This window comes from Marmota marmota, unplaced genomic scaffold, assembly GCF_001458135.2.
Source record: "Marmota marmota marmota unplaced genomic scaffold, marMar, whole genome shotgun sequence".
NCBI lineage: Eukaryota > Metazoa > Chordata > Mammalia > Rodentia > Sciuridae > Marmota > Marmota marmota.
This window is the reverse complement of record NW_026000338.1, coordinates 257,719-272,534: the sequence shown is the minus strand read 5'-3', so window position 1 is coordinate 272,534 and position 14,816 is coordinate 257,719. Positions and strand designations below refer to the sequence as shown.

The following is a 14,816-nucleotide window of genomic DNA, read 5'->3' as shown; positions in this document are numbered from 1 at the left end:
TCTCTCTCTCTCTCTCTCTCTCTCTCTCTCTCTCTCTCTCATACACACACACACACACACAGTTTACAACATTATTTCATGCTGTCTTTTCACATTTGGAAAATATGTAATTTCTATACCCATCTTAAAGATAGAACAGAAACTTTTGATTAAGGTGCTATTAATCTAGAAAGGCAACCCATTTTAATAATGTATGAATCAGTTTGTATGTTTAGGCTCTTTTTTTAGACCAATTTATGCCATCTTCCATGTTTACAGTTTGAGTTTGAATATTCATTTCTATAATTCCAGTGGAACATCATAACATGACTCATTTCTTCTATAAGAAACAGTTGGTATGACAGATGTATAATAGATTTTTCTTACTCTGGAGCCAAATTGAAAAAAGAAGCCCTCCCCCACACACAGTTGAACATAGGCAGTTAGTACTTTCACTGTGTGTATGTGTCAATCTCTTGGCCCTATATGCAGGTCATAGGATGTGAAAGGCAATAGCTTATGGTCTGGAAGTAATCAGGATATAATTTCAATTCTTACTACAAGAACAGAAAACATGCTGTTTAGGAAGAGTCCTGTTTTAGATATCTGTAGCCACACTTGAATTCTCTGCCACAAGTCTCCTAAAATCTTAAACTATTAGCTACAGAAGGATGCTGTATTCACAGGTGAGAGAAGCAATTTATGGAGGGGATCAAAATCATTGCTTTCAGTTAGTAACTAAGTAACTAGTTACTAGTGAGAAATTTTATAAGTGTGTGTATCTACGTATTTATTCACATACATATGCAAATTTATATGTATGTGCACATATACATCCATCTATATTATCATCCAGAAGGAAAATGGATTTATATTTGAATTCGACATTTGAATATTTTGAAGTTCTTTATTTGTATTTTCTTTATCACTCTTCTGTATTCACTCAGCAACCATGCCCTCAGTCTGAAGATAACAAGAACACTTTGATATCTAGTGCTGGTGCAGACTCAGCTATGGGGCACCTTAACTTAAATATCCAAAGATGCCTTTTGAATTTCAAAGATTAAAACCCAACTAGAGTATTTAGTGTTGGAGTTTTAAAAAGTATGGTTGTCAGTTGTGAAAATAGAAATGTTATTTTTTCCTAGTTTAGTATCAACATTTTAGAATGTTAAATCTGATGCTTTGTGAACAAATGATTTTATATTGTGCTTTCATTTTTTAAAAATTATACTTTATTCAGATATACAGAATGCTTAAAATAGTACTGTAGACAAGATGTTTCCAAAAATTTAAGCGTGAATATATTTTCTGTACACAGCTTCAAATCAAAATGTGTGTAAGATGATTTTCTTTCCATGATTGTGGATCCTGCTTTAAAATGATTTTTCTGGATATTTATTTTACTTTATTTTGTTATTTTCTTTGGGTGAGGCATCTGGTTACTGGTTATTTTTAAAAGAATAAAAACATTCCTGTTATCACTCCATTTGGGGCATTTTTTTGTTTGTTTTCTTTCCTATATTTTTTAAAAAGTATTATTTTACCAAATATTTTTAAAAAATATGCTGGGTGCAGTGATGCATGCCTGTAATCCCAGTGGCTAGGGAGGCTGAGACAGGACGATTGCAAGTTCAAAGCCAGCCTCAGCAACAGCAAGGCACTAAGCAACTCAGTGAGATCCTGTTTCTAAATAAAATGCAAAATAGGGCTGGGGATGTGGCTCAGTGGTTGAGTGCCCCTGAGTTCAAATCCCAGTACCCTCACCCCCCAAAATATGGATTCATGCCTATTTTACACTGTCTTAAGTCCCTCAGTCTGGTATGAGCAATTAGATAAAGCACAAAGCATGAATTCTTGTTCTTTAGTCAAAAGAGCTTCTTTAGTGACATTGATCATAAATTCCTTTTGTAGCCAAAACCAGGCGTCTCAACCTTATGTTTTTAGTTAAAGAAATGTTTTGCTAAATATTGTTAAACATTGTTTGATACCCAAAACAGCAGTGGATGATGTTGTGCAATATTCATCTACTGTAGTCAAGATAGTATTTTGTTTTTCCATAAGCATGTAGTTGATCATGTTTCTGCCGAGGATGTGCCTTCAACTTTATAATTATAGTGTTGTAAAAATGTATTTTTGTCAGTCTCTCTTTTGTTAAATCATCCAACTCTCTCTACCAGCAGTTCCAAATTACTCTTGTGTTTTTGTGTTTGTTTGTCTGCCCCCCCCCCCCAACTGTTAATCTACAATGTGGCAGGATTGGAGACAGCACTACACATTTGGTAAGAGTGGGAGAGAGGAAATCTATTTTCTTTCAGATTCCACTCAACCTGCCATATCATTTAGTGAGGATGAGAAACAAAGAATCGAATCATTGTTCTCCTGGTTTTAGTAGTCTCTAATACAGTCTCTATAATAGAGTAGCTACCCCAAATGAGCTAAACAGACAAAAGAACTTTTCTTGCTTTTGGGGCACCTTATACAGTGTGTTTGAAGATCCTACCCAAGATACAGTCCCATACCAAACACTCCTTTGAGTTAAGGGTTTCAAACTTATCTGAGAAATTAATTTCCATTTCTCACCAAATCTGTGGGATTATTCAAGGTGATGAGATAGGACAAAAGTCTCCTTTTTTGTTGGTTTCCTGAACTAATCTTAGAGAAGGATGTATAGTGATTGCAGTATCAGAGCTGGTAAGGTTTCAAAATTCTTTCCAGATCCACAAAACCTTCCTATTGAGGAATGCTTGCTAGGTGAAGGCATCGAAGACCCTGCTAGAATTCAAATAGAGATGAAAGAAATGGAGCTGTCTCTTTCACAAATTTGCCAGGGCCTAACAGCCCTACTTGCTAAATGGCTCTATCTTCACAGGTGTGTCCAACTATTCGTGGGAATAAATTGCAATCGAGATATGAAAGCCTATTTATTTATTTATTTATTTAGTACTGGAGATTGAATCCAGAGCTGCTCTACCACTGAGCTATATCCACAAATTCTTTTAAAATTTCTTATTTAGACACAGGGTCTTTCTAAGTTGCTGAGGCTGACCTTGAACTTTTCATTCTTCTGCCTCAGCCTCCTGAGAGTCTGGGATTACAGGCATGCTCCACTGCATACAACTCAAAGGCAAAGCTCTTTAAGACAAGGTTTGAATAAACTTGCTTGTATATAATGCCACACAGTTTAAGAAATCTGAAAACTATCCCAGCAACTTGGGAGGCTGAGGCAGGATGATCCCAATTTCAAGGCCAGCCTCAGCAATTTAGGGACACCCTGTATCAAATTTTTTTAAAAAAATAAAATGAGCTGGGGGTGAAGTCTCAGTGGTAGAGCACTGGTTTCAATTCCCAGTACTTGCCCCCAATCCTGAAAACCTGGAAAAGTTTGAATTATGCTGAGTAGTCTTTGGCATAGTGTACCTATTGCCCTCAAGTGACCCTAAGCTTTTCACAGTCAGCACCCTGTCTGCCCCACAAGATGTCTGTAAACTGGAATGCTACTGAGATTTCAGAATTCCTTGCTTCTCCTCACCTAGTCAAAATTCCATTTCTTTATTGCAGTTATTATCACCAAGTATAGAAAAACAGATTAATGCAATCCACCCTAAGGTGCCAAAGACCTTTAGTGCTTGCCAGAGTTATTTTCAATAATCTGAAAAGAGTGATTTTCAATCCAAATGACTATAACTACTAAAATGAAAAATATCAGGCCATGTAAAAGAGGTCATTTTGGGGTAAGTAGACCTAGGATCAGCTCTCCTAGGCTGTTCTTGGTTTTGGTAGCTTTTAACTTTACACTCTTTCGTCTAAGATTTCTTTTAAACTCCTACATCCCCATAATGATGGAAAGATCACTGATTTTGGAGACTGTTAGACCTAGTTGCAAAATAAAAATTCTGCTACTTACCAACTGGGTGGGTGACTATTATTGCATGTAAAGTGAAAACAAACTTAGGTTATTAAAACAAAGTTATCTTACAATTTGGAAGTCAGAATCTGTGATGGATCACAGGGCAAAAATCAAGATGTCACCAGGGCTGCATTCCTTTGAGAGGCTGTAGGGGAGATTTTAGTCCTTGTCTTTCTCTACTTCCAAAGGCTGTCTGCATTCTTTGACTCTTGGCCCCTTCATCATGTTACTCTAGCCTCTCATTTCCATTGTCACACTCTCTTACCTTTGGCTGCCTGCCTCCTTCTTATAATGATTGATTATATCAGGTCTGTTAAGATAATCCAGGCTAATTTCCCCATGTTCATACTCAATCATAGTTGCAAAGTCTTTTTTGCATGAAAGGTAACATAGTCACAGCTTCTAGGGATTAAGTCATGGGCATTATTCTGCCTACAGTAGTGAACATGGACAAGTTAACTTGACCTGACTGAAATTCAATTTCTTCAAGGGCAAAATGAAGACAATAATACCTACCTTACTGAATTGTGAGGCTTAACAATAATGAGGGAGATGTTCCCAAAATACCAAAGACACAGTGGTAAATGGTTGTTGTTTTTTTGGCCTGGGCATAGGGAAAGACAAACTATCCATGGTCACTTGGTTGTGTTATTAGTCTGCAGCTGCCTTAATTGCCAATTTCATATTTTGAAGAGAGCTGTTTTTGCCTTTATGAGGTCCCCAAGTGGCATGATTTGAGGAGCACCAAAACAGCAGCCTACTGGTCTCAAATGCTCCCAACATTAAGAATATCTCTTTGGGTCCTTAAATTTGGCACTGATAGCCTTTCCTTTTCCTCTGTAATTGTTGCTGTTCATGTTTGCACCAGTTCAACTAATATACTCCTGTTTTGAGGCATAGCCAAGAACAAGTCAAGCCAAGAGTCTGTTCTTATATTTAAGATCTTAGGGCAAAGGGCTTGCTTTAAATAGTCACAATGAACCTTCTCCCTCTACTCAAATTATTATTATTATTATTATTTTATTATTATTTAGTGATACCAGTGATTGAACCCACAGGCACTCTACCGTTATGCAACATCCCCAGCAGCTTTCTGTTTTTGTTTTGGTTTGTTTAGGTTTCTCTTTTTTTTGAGACAGGGTCTCACTAAGTTGCCCAGGCTGGCCTTGAACTTGTTATCCTTCTGTCTTATCCTCTGGAATGAGATTATAGGTATGCACCACTGTACCAAGCAAAATAAATTATTCTTTTCTTTATTAAGTGGAACCACTGGCAGTAACTATTTTCCCAGCAGATCACATTTTGGTTTTATTGTATGAGATCATGCTGGGTAATGCCTTGGCATGTTTGCTACTCCCAGGGTGGTCTCCAGGCCACCAAGCATTGGTATCACCTGGGAGCTTATGAGAAGTGTAAATTCTCAGGCTATACCCCAGACCAAATAAACAATCAAGACTTTAACACATGAACCTCTGAGGAACATTTCAGATGCTAACTATAGCAACTAATGGCGGGGGTGGGGGATGAGCAGAGAGAAGAATGTAGGGAATACTGGGGAGGAGGCTGCAGTTTAAAATAAAGGGCTCAGAGAAAGTTTTACTTTAAAGCAGAGATTTCAGAGTACACTTGAAGGAACTGGGAGAGCTTGCCATAGAGAAGCATGAGAGAAGAGCAGTATAGGCAGAGTATACAGTATGAAACATACTTACACTAACAAATTATCTCTTGTTTCTCAGAAATTCAAATTTAACTGGGTTCCCTGTATTTTATCTGGCAGCTCTAGTTAGAATGCTACAGCAGTAATCCAGGTGAGTGCCCCCAAATTAGGATGGTAGCAGTGGGGGTGGTTATATTTTGAATGTAGAGGCAACTGGAGCTCCTGGTCTTTGATGGTTTGATTATAAGGTAAGACAGAAAGAGAGGAGTCAAGAATAAGTCCAAATTTTTTGGTAGAACATTGAGAAAACTAGGACTTGCTGTCCCAGCTACTCGGGAGGCCCAAGCAAGAGGATCACAAGTTCCAGGCCAATTTAGTGAGACTCTGTCAAAAATAAAAAGGGCTTGGGATGTAGCTCAGTGGTATGGTATCCCTGGACTCAATCCCCAGTACTGCCCCCACCCCAAATAATAAGTCTGGGGTTGCCATTTACTAAAATGGAGAAAACTATAGGAATGCTTTGGTTTGGAGGCAGAAAAGGGAGAAAGGTCAAATGTTCACTCTCAGACACAATTCTGATATATCTATTAAGTATCCTAGAGGAGATACCAAATTGGCAGATGGATATATGAAATTCAAATTCATGGAAAATAGGCTGAAATTATAAATTTAGTGTTTCAAAAATGCATTTTTTCAGTTTAAATGGGCAAGGTTTTATTTCCCATATCTGCAACACTTTCTGACATCTCTTGTTCTCACAACAATGCATGTAATCTGCAGTTTATAGCTAAAGGAAACCAAATTTCCTGGTTCATAAAGGACCCAATGGCTTGATATTGTGCCAACTTTGGTAAACTGAAACAATAGTTCACAGAATTTGCTTCCCTGTATGGGTTGCTTTATTATTAGCTAAAAATTCATTTCTCATGAAATTTGGAAAGCATAAGTGAAGCACCAGTCACATTTGATTTAACTCTTGAATAGCCAGTGCAGCGCTCTGGGCACTGTGGTGGCTTGTTCATATTGTTGTTGATCTCCTGGCTCACTTTGTGGGTGTGGAACAACACCTACACCTGCAACTCCCTAGCTACCACTGCACCTCTGCTTTCAGCTTCTCTAAGGCCAGGACAAGGAACAAGTGCAATTTTCCCAGTGGTCATACACAGCATTGAGGCTGGAGATGTGAGAGATAAGAGTTCTGTTTTTTCTCCTGTGTTCTAGTTGTCCTCATAGATTTCAATTCATCCTCATAGATTCGAGCTTGTCCTTGCTCTCATTAACAACCAGCTTTTCTCCTTGACTGCCATTCTGGCCAACTTACAGCCACTGCAGATTGAACACTAGATTCAGAGATGACAACCTGCACCACGTGCCTCACCAACTTCCACAGTTGGGTAATGTCTGACCCCTATAATGAGTCCCTTATATCCTTTATTCCTTATTGCTCAAAGCAGTTTTGATTCTCTGATTGAACTTTAATGGACATAGATGGAGAAATCAAGGTAGTAGGAAGACAAGTGATGTAACGTGACTCATTGAGTAAAACCCATAACAGGTTGGCCCTGTCCAGAGTGTTTCTACTGGACTAGGTAAAATACTGCGATCTGGTGACTAGAAATAACAATAATGGGCTGGGCATGGTGGCACATGCCTGTAATTCCAGTGGCTAGGGAAGCTGAGACAGGAGGATCATGAGTCCAAAGCCAGCCTCAGCAATTTAGTGAGGCCCTGAGCAACTTAATGAGATCTTTTCTCAAAAAATAAAAAGGGATAGAGATAGAGATGTGGTTCAGTGCTTAAGTGCCACTGAGTTCAATCTCCAGTACAAAAAATAACAAAAGAAATAACAATAAATGCTAGAGGAGGCCGCTGGTCACCCCGATTACAAACGGCCAAAGGCCCATTGCATTCTCAAGCAGCTCTAGAGACCCTGTGAGTAGTCATATCTCTCTTTAACACCCTGGGCTTGAGGACTGTAGTTTTTTGGCTGTCGTCAAAGTTTGTGAAAGATAGTATGGGAGAAGAAGGTAATTTCTGGGAAACACAGAATCCAGGGGTCATTCTATTTAAGCTGCTGTTGGAAGAATTTCATATTTGGATATGACATTTAAATAAGTGTTCAATGATTTTTAAAAAGTTTTTTGGTTGTAGATGGTCCTTTATTTTTTATTTATTCATTTATATGTGGTGCTGAGAATCTAACCCAGAGCCTTACATATGCTAGGCAAGTGCTCTACCATTGAGCTACAATCCCAGCCCAATTTTTATTGTTTTTCTTTTTTCAAAATTAAGCCACCTGTGTAATTCCCCACTTACTGGGTAACATTGTGGCATGTTTCCTTTCAGTTTTTTTTCCTTTGCATATATTTATTTGTGCTCAACAGAAGAGGTTTTTAATCTGTGACTGTTTAGGAACATGAAAATGAGCAGTGACTAATTTTTAACTCTGAAAACAGTAACCTACGAAGAGAACTTTACCCTCTGAAATTCATTGGCTTAGCTGTAGCTCTTTTTTTTTTTAAACTTTTTTTTTAATATTTATTTTTCAGTTTTCGGCGGACACAACATCTTTGTTTGTATGTGGTGCTGAGGATCGAACCCGGGCCGCACGCATGCCAGGCGAGCGCGCTACCGCTTGAGCCACATCCCCAGCCCTTAGCTGTAGCTCTTTACATGAAAAAATAATTCTCGGGGCTGGGAGTGTAGCTCAGAGGTAGAGCAGGCACTTAGCATGGTAAGGCCTTGGATTCCATCCTCAACATTGCAAAACCAAACCTCTGGGCACAAAATCATTTTAAAAGGAATTCAACTTTTAGAGACAAAGCCAAAGAACTCCTGTAAGGAAACAAATTGGCTAGCATCCAACAAGCTATGTAGAAGCAGATTAAAATTCAGTGTTCTTCTTCTGTGCCTAGTGGTTGAGATGAGTGTTGAGACATCATAGAACCTTCCATTGACCTCTTTTTGGAAAGAAAGGGATCTTTGCTCCATTCATAGGCTTGTACCTTTCATCTGCACAATATTTGGTTAATAACTGTAATGAGGGGGCTGGGGATGTGGCTCAAGCGGTAGCGCGCTCGCCTGGCATGTGTGCGGCCCGGATTCGATCCTCAGCCCCACATACAAACAAAGATGTTGTGTCCGCCAAAAACTAAAAAAATAAATAAATATTAAAAAATTCTCTCTCTCTCTTTAAAAAAAAATAAATGTAATGAGTAGATGGTTTCCTCCCTCCCTTCTTCCTGCCTTTCTTTCTTTCTTTCTTGTATTGGGAATTTAACCCAGAGGTGCTTTACCACTGGCCTATGTTCCCAGCTCTTTTTATTTTGAGATGGTGTCACTAAATTGCTGAAGGTGGCCTCAAACTTGCAGTCCTCCTACTTCAGCTTCCTGGTTCACTGGGATTACAATTGTGCATCATTATACCTGGCTCTTTTGTGAGTCTTGACTTTGTTAAGTAGAATTTGATCTCTTAACCAAGAGAGTATTTGAAAACTGCTTTTTCTGTGTATGTTACTGGGGATTGAACCCAGGAATGTTCTACTACTGAGTTACATTTCCAGCCCTTTTTGATTTTTTTAAAATTAGAGACAAAGTCTCAATTACTTAGGGCTTCACTACATTGCTGAAGCTGGTCTTGAACTTGCAATCTTCCTGCCTCAGCCTCCCAAGTCACTGGGATTATAGTTGTGCACTACTATATCTAGCTGAAAACTGTTTTTTTTTTTTTTAATTCTCCCCACATGCCAGGTCTTTTTTTTTAACTTTCATTATTTTTTTTATTCTTTTTATTTTTGCATCCTCAATGGTAGCAGAGACCCTGTTGTTTAACAAACATTTGTTCAGATCAAATAAGTGGAAGAAATAGTCATTTGCTCATCTGAGTCATACTTCCCTGTGACAAGTCTTTTCCTGGTTCAACATATGGATCTAAATAAAATCTTGCTTAAGGGGAGGGAGGAGGAGAAGGAAAGAAGGTTCTGAGAAGGAGATTGAGCAACTAATGTTGCATGCATGGACGATCAGAACATTAAAAATCCCATTTTGTACAATTATAATGCACTAATAATTTTTTTAAAAAAATTTTGCCTAGATTCTGACAAGATCAGGTACAATATGATTTCATATAAATTTGGCTAAAATGGGCCTCAGGGAGAGAAAATTCCACTTCAGTGAAGAGAAAGAATCCACCAGGTGTCTCATCAGGAGATTCAGCTTCAGTAATCAGCATTGTAGGAGTATTCCGGCAAATGAGCCTGGTCGGCCAGGACACAGATCCTCCAGTTGCTGTTGAAGCTGAGTAAGGTCGCCATCTCCTCATTACTCAATTTGAAGTCAAATCTGAAAGTTCTCGACAATATGTTCTCGTGTCACAGACACGAGATATGGAACTGAATCAGAACCTGGGCCGGGGATTTTTTGTGCCTTGCAGCAATCTCCTTGATCTTAGGGTCCTCCAGTAGTGAAGGGTCTTCTGGTTTGGTCCAAGGTCTATCTGGAGAACCTAGGGGGCTGTAAGCTGTGACAGTGATGCCCTTAGAGTGACAGTATTGGATCAGTTTCTCTTGGTTGAGGTATGGGTGACACTCAACCTGATTAGTCACTGGTTTATATTTGAGTCCAGGGTTATTCAAGAGCTTTTCAATCTGGAAGTGGTTGAAGTTGAGGATGCCAAGAGCTTTCACCAACCCCTCATCCACCAGCTCCTCCATGACCTCCCAGGCATCCAAGAATGTTACTTTACTGATGAGGTTGTTGCCTTTATCATCTTTGGGGAATAAGTCCTTCCCAGCCTGAAATTCCTGGGGCCAATGAATAAGACAGACATCCAGATAGTCCAGTTTCAGATCCTTGAGGGTCTTCCAACAGGCTTCCTTCACAAGCTTCCTCTCAAAGGAGGTGTACCACAACTTGCTCACAATAAAGAAGTCCTCCCGCTTTACCACCTTCTCTTGGATCTTCTCTTGGATGGCTTCTCCCACCTCATTCTCATTCAGATAGACGTAGGCACAGTCTATGTGGCGCTATCCTGCATCAATGGCCACCTTCACAGCTTCTTTGACTTTGTTTGGGGGAGACTTCCAGGTGCCCAGACCCAACATGGGCATCTTGGCTTTGGTGCCGAGCTCCACAAAGGTGGCCACGGTTGGTGCAGAAATGGCTTTGAGAGAGCAAATAGATGTCTGGTGTGATGCCAGGTCATTTTTATGCAGAACTTGTCCTATTCTCCCAAGTGTTTATCATGTGATATGACTGCCGTACTCTTTAACATCTTGCCTGATTTCCTGAAAAGCCCATGTTGGTAAAGTCTGTCTTAAAATGTGGCCCTCAAAATTATTGAGGTAGGATAAGGATTGATATAAAGGAGGCAGGGAAGGAAAAAGGGACTGTAACTTTAAATCTAAAAATCCCATGAATTCACTTTCAACCTCCAGGCCTGTTTTCCTCCAGGCCTGAATCCACTGAAGATCTAATAAATCTGAAGAGTAGTGTAAATCCTCCCAGCAACTTGAGAGTCTGAGGCAGGAGAACTGCAAGTTCAAGGCCGCCCTGGGCAACTTAGTGAGAACTTGTCTCAAATAGAATGAAACTGGTTGGGGTTATAGTTCACTGGTAGAGTGCCCCCAGATTCAATCACAGTACTGGGGGCACAAAAGAGTACTGTAAGTCCAGATAACTAGTGCCTTTATACCTTGTGAGTTTACAAAATGTTTTTTTTTTAGATTGATTAAACAAAACCTAGAGAGAGAAGTAATGTTAAAAACTTATAATATGGGCACAGTCTAAACACTATTAACTAGATAACATCAACTTGAAGATTCTAGGAACCAGAACACTGTGACCTGCTATGTGCTTCGTGATCAAAAGTATTAAGCTCATTAGACTGACACCACCTCACATACATCTCATGCTTGCCATTTACAAAATTTACTTTAAAAGAAGAAGCCTTTGGGTTGGGGATGTGGCTCCAGCAGTAGCGCACTCGCCTGGCATGTGTGGGGTGCTGGGTTTGATCCTCAGCACCACATAAAAATAAAATAAAGATGTTGTGTCCACCAAAAACTGAAAAATAAATATTAAAAAAATTCTCTCTCTCTAAAAAAAAAAGAAGCCTGAGACCCTAAAAATGCATCTCATTTTCCAGTGCCCATGCTCCCTCTCCCTTTGAGTATATATTCTATTGCTTTTCTGATTAAATTTTTGCTTGTGCCTTTTTTAACACATTCTGAAATTACTTTCTGCGGGATACATCAAAACCCTGCCAGTACAGAGTTGAGATCCCCTTTTCCCTTCCAAGAACATCTTTGTATTCATGTGGTGACATTATGACATGCTTATCAACATCAAGCAAAGTGAACCTATTTGCAGTGGCAAGATTGTGGAATGACAAGCATTATCTAATGTGTGACCACTATAGTGACCCAATGTGGCAGTTTCTTACAACATCTGGCTCAGAACCATTCGTGCAAGTCTCAAAAGAGTGAAGCATTCATCCATTAGCTCCTGTTTCCCTTCATGGACATGTATCAGGGTCAGGTGGACTTCTGTGGGTTAGTCAGAAAGGCTTCAGGGCAAAGCAAGAGATACTCAGCACACACTTGGGATGAGGAGCTCTGAACAAGGCAGTCAAAACCTTTGTTGAACTGTGTATTAAGGTGGGACTGGATCAGAGAATGGCACAAGTTAGACACAACTTACTTCCTTCACCACCAATTTAATGTACTCACTTAACCAAACAGTAAATTTCCATATATATATACTAAGTCTCTTTCCAAAGCCTTTATTATGTTCCACTGATTGATTTTTTTTTTATTTCCATGCCAATAAATCCAGTTTGTATTACAGTAGTTTTGAAGTATAAGTTGATATTTGGTAGCAGAACATCCCTCATAATTATATTCTTTCAAAGATGTTATTGCTATTTTTCATAGTTTACATTTCCACTGAACTTCAGAATCACTTTGTTATAAAAAAATTGTTAGGAGATGAAATTGAATGTTTTTTTTTGAATGAATAAATGAATTTAAGGGAATTTGAGAACTTTATATCACTATGCTTTCCTGTCCAAGAATATAGTATTTTGACCCACTTATTTTTAACTTTCTTTAATTTTCTTCAGTTAAGGTTTGGATATCTTTTTGCATAGGTACTGCATATTTCTTGTTGGATTTATATCTATGTATTTAATAATTATTAGTTATTTTACATTGTATTTTCCAATCATTTCATGTAAAAGATGTAGAGTTTTGTATGGTGATTTTATCTGTGACTACATTATTAACAAGAACAAGAGATTATCTGTTTTCATCATTTCCCATTTTGTTAATTTACTCAGAGATTCTGATATCCAACTGTTAAGTCCACAACTTATTTACACTTAAACCCATTTTAACTTCTAATATTCCAAAGAAATCATTTAAAAGCAAGATTAGTCGCACTGGATTTCACATTTTCACTAATATATTGTTATTAGAGTTACTTTAGATTAGGTCGAGGGGAATGAAGGAAGTGGAGGAGATATGGGGATAAGAAGGATTGTAGAATGAAACATTATTACTCTATGTACATATATGACCACATGACCAATGTGATTCTACAACATGTTCAATCAGAAAAATGAGAAATTATACCTCATTTGTGTATGATATGTCAAAGCACATAAATGCATTCTACTGTCATGTATAACTAATTAGAACAATTTAAAAAAAATTAAACAAAATTGTGGAATAACAAAATTCAGACTTTTAAATTTATCTAAATTAAATTGCATAATATATTTGCCATGTTTTTCAGCTTCGTGTCAGTAAATTTGATAAATAAGCTTTTAGAATCTTCCATCACTGATAAAAATGTTGATTTAGGCTGGACATGGTGGCACATGCTTGTAACCCCAGCAACTCAGGAGGCTGAAGCAGGAGGATTGCAAGTTTGAGAGCAGCCTCAGCAACTTAGGTCCTAAGCAACTTAGCAAGACCCTTTGTCAAAAAATAAATAAATAAATAAATAAAAAGGGTTGAAAGTGTATTCAGCGGTAGAGCATGCCTGGGTTGAAGTCCCAGTACCAAAAAAAAGCTTATTTGGGGAAAAACTTTCCCAGACTAAAATCACTACATTGACAGCTTAACAAGCTGTTCATGAGCTTAACTTCATTATAAGCCATCTTTTTTGGGGGGTTGTGGAATAGACACAATACCTACCTTTTATTTATTTATTTTTATATGGTACTGAGGATCAAACCCAGTGTTTCACATATCCCAGGCAAGTGCTCTTCCACTGAGCCACAACCCCAGCCCCTCAATTTTACCCACTTTCTACACTTCAGTTGCCAAATTAGCCACTTAACACATTTAAGTATTAGGACATCTCCTGTCTTTGATCAACTGTTTCTTCTCCCCAAAATTATTGCATTTCCATTTCCTTATTTCTAAGAAAACTATATTCCTTTTGGTAGAACAAGTAGAGGGCTGTGGCTTGGTAAAGCACTTGCCTAGCCTCTGTGAGGCCCTGGGTTCAATCCCAGCACTGAAAAGAAAATAACAATGTAGAAACAGAATAGAAATTGAGCAAGTCTTCTCTTTGCTGTCATTAGTAATATTACACTGTCTGTACCCTCTCTTTCTCTGGTAGCTCAGATTGTAGAGTAAAATGGCTTTTATTTTCTTTTGTTTCCGTTAACTAGTTTTTATAAGTCTCAACAAAGCTTCAGTTTTTCTGATGAATTTTCTGTCTTTGAGCCATTCTTTTCTATTCATCACTGGTTTCTTGATTTTCTTTTCTCAGTTTTTCCCATGTTGAGTTCAGAGAGTTATCTGTGCAAACATATTAATATTAATAAACAATATTATTTTTTTCTCTTCCTCCTCTTCCTTATCTCCCCCTCTCCTCCCTTTCCCCTTTCTTCTTTTTTTTATTTGGTACTGGAGATTGAACCCAGGAGCACTTTACAACTGAGCTACATCCCCAGTCCTTTCTACTTTTTATTTGGAGACAGGGTCTTGCTAAATTGCTCAGGACCTTGCTAAGTTGCTGAGGCTGGCTTTAAACTTGTTATCCTCTTGCCTTAGTCTCCTGAGCCACTGGAATTACAGGTCTCTGCAATTTAGGAAGGCCCTAAACAACTTAGCAAGATCCAGTCTCAAAACAAAAATAAGGCTGGGGATATAGCTCAGTTGGTAGAGTGCTTGCCTCACATGCACAAGGCCCTTGGTTCAATCCCCAGTACCACACACACACCAAAAAAAAAAAAAAAAACGAAAAAAAAAAGAAAAA

The 14,816-nt window shown here is 38.4% G+C and overlaps 1 pseudogene; it reads right to left on the bottom strand.

The window, feature by feature from the left end:
• Positions 1-9,631: 9,631 nt before the first annotated feature.
• Positions 9,632-10,844, bottom strand: LOC107159250 (annotated as a pseudogene).
• Between the last annotated feature and the right edge of the window lie 3,972 nt (positions 10,845-14,816).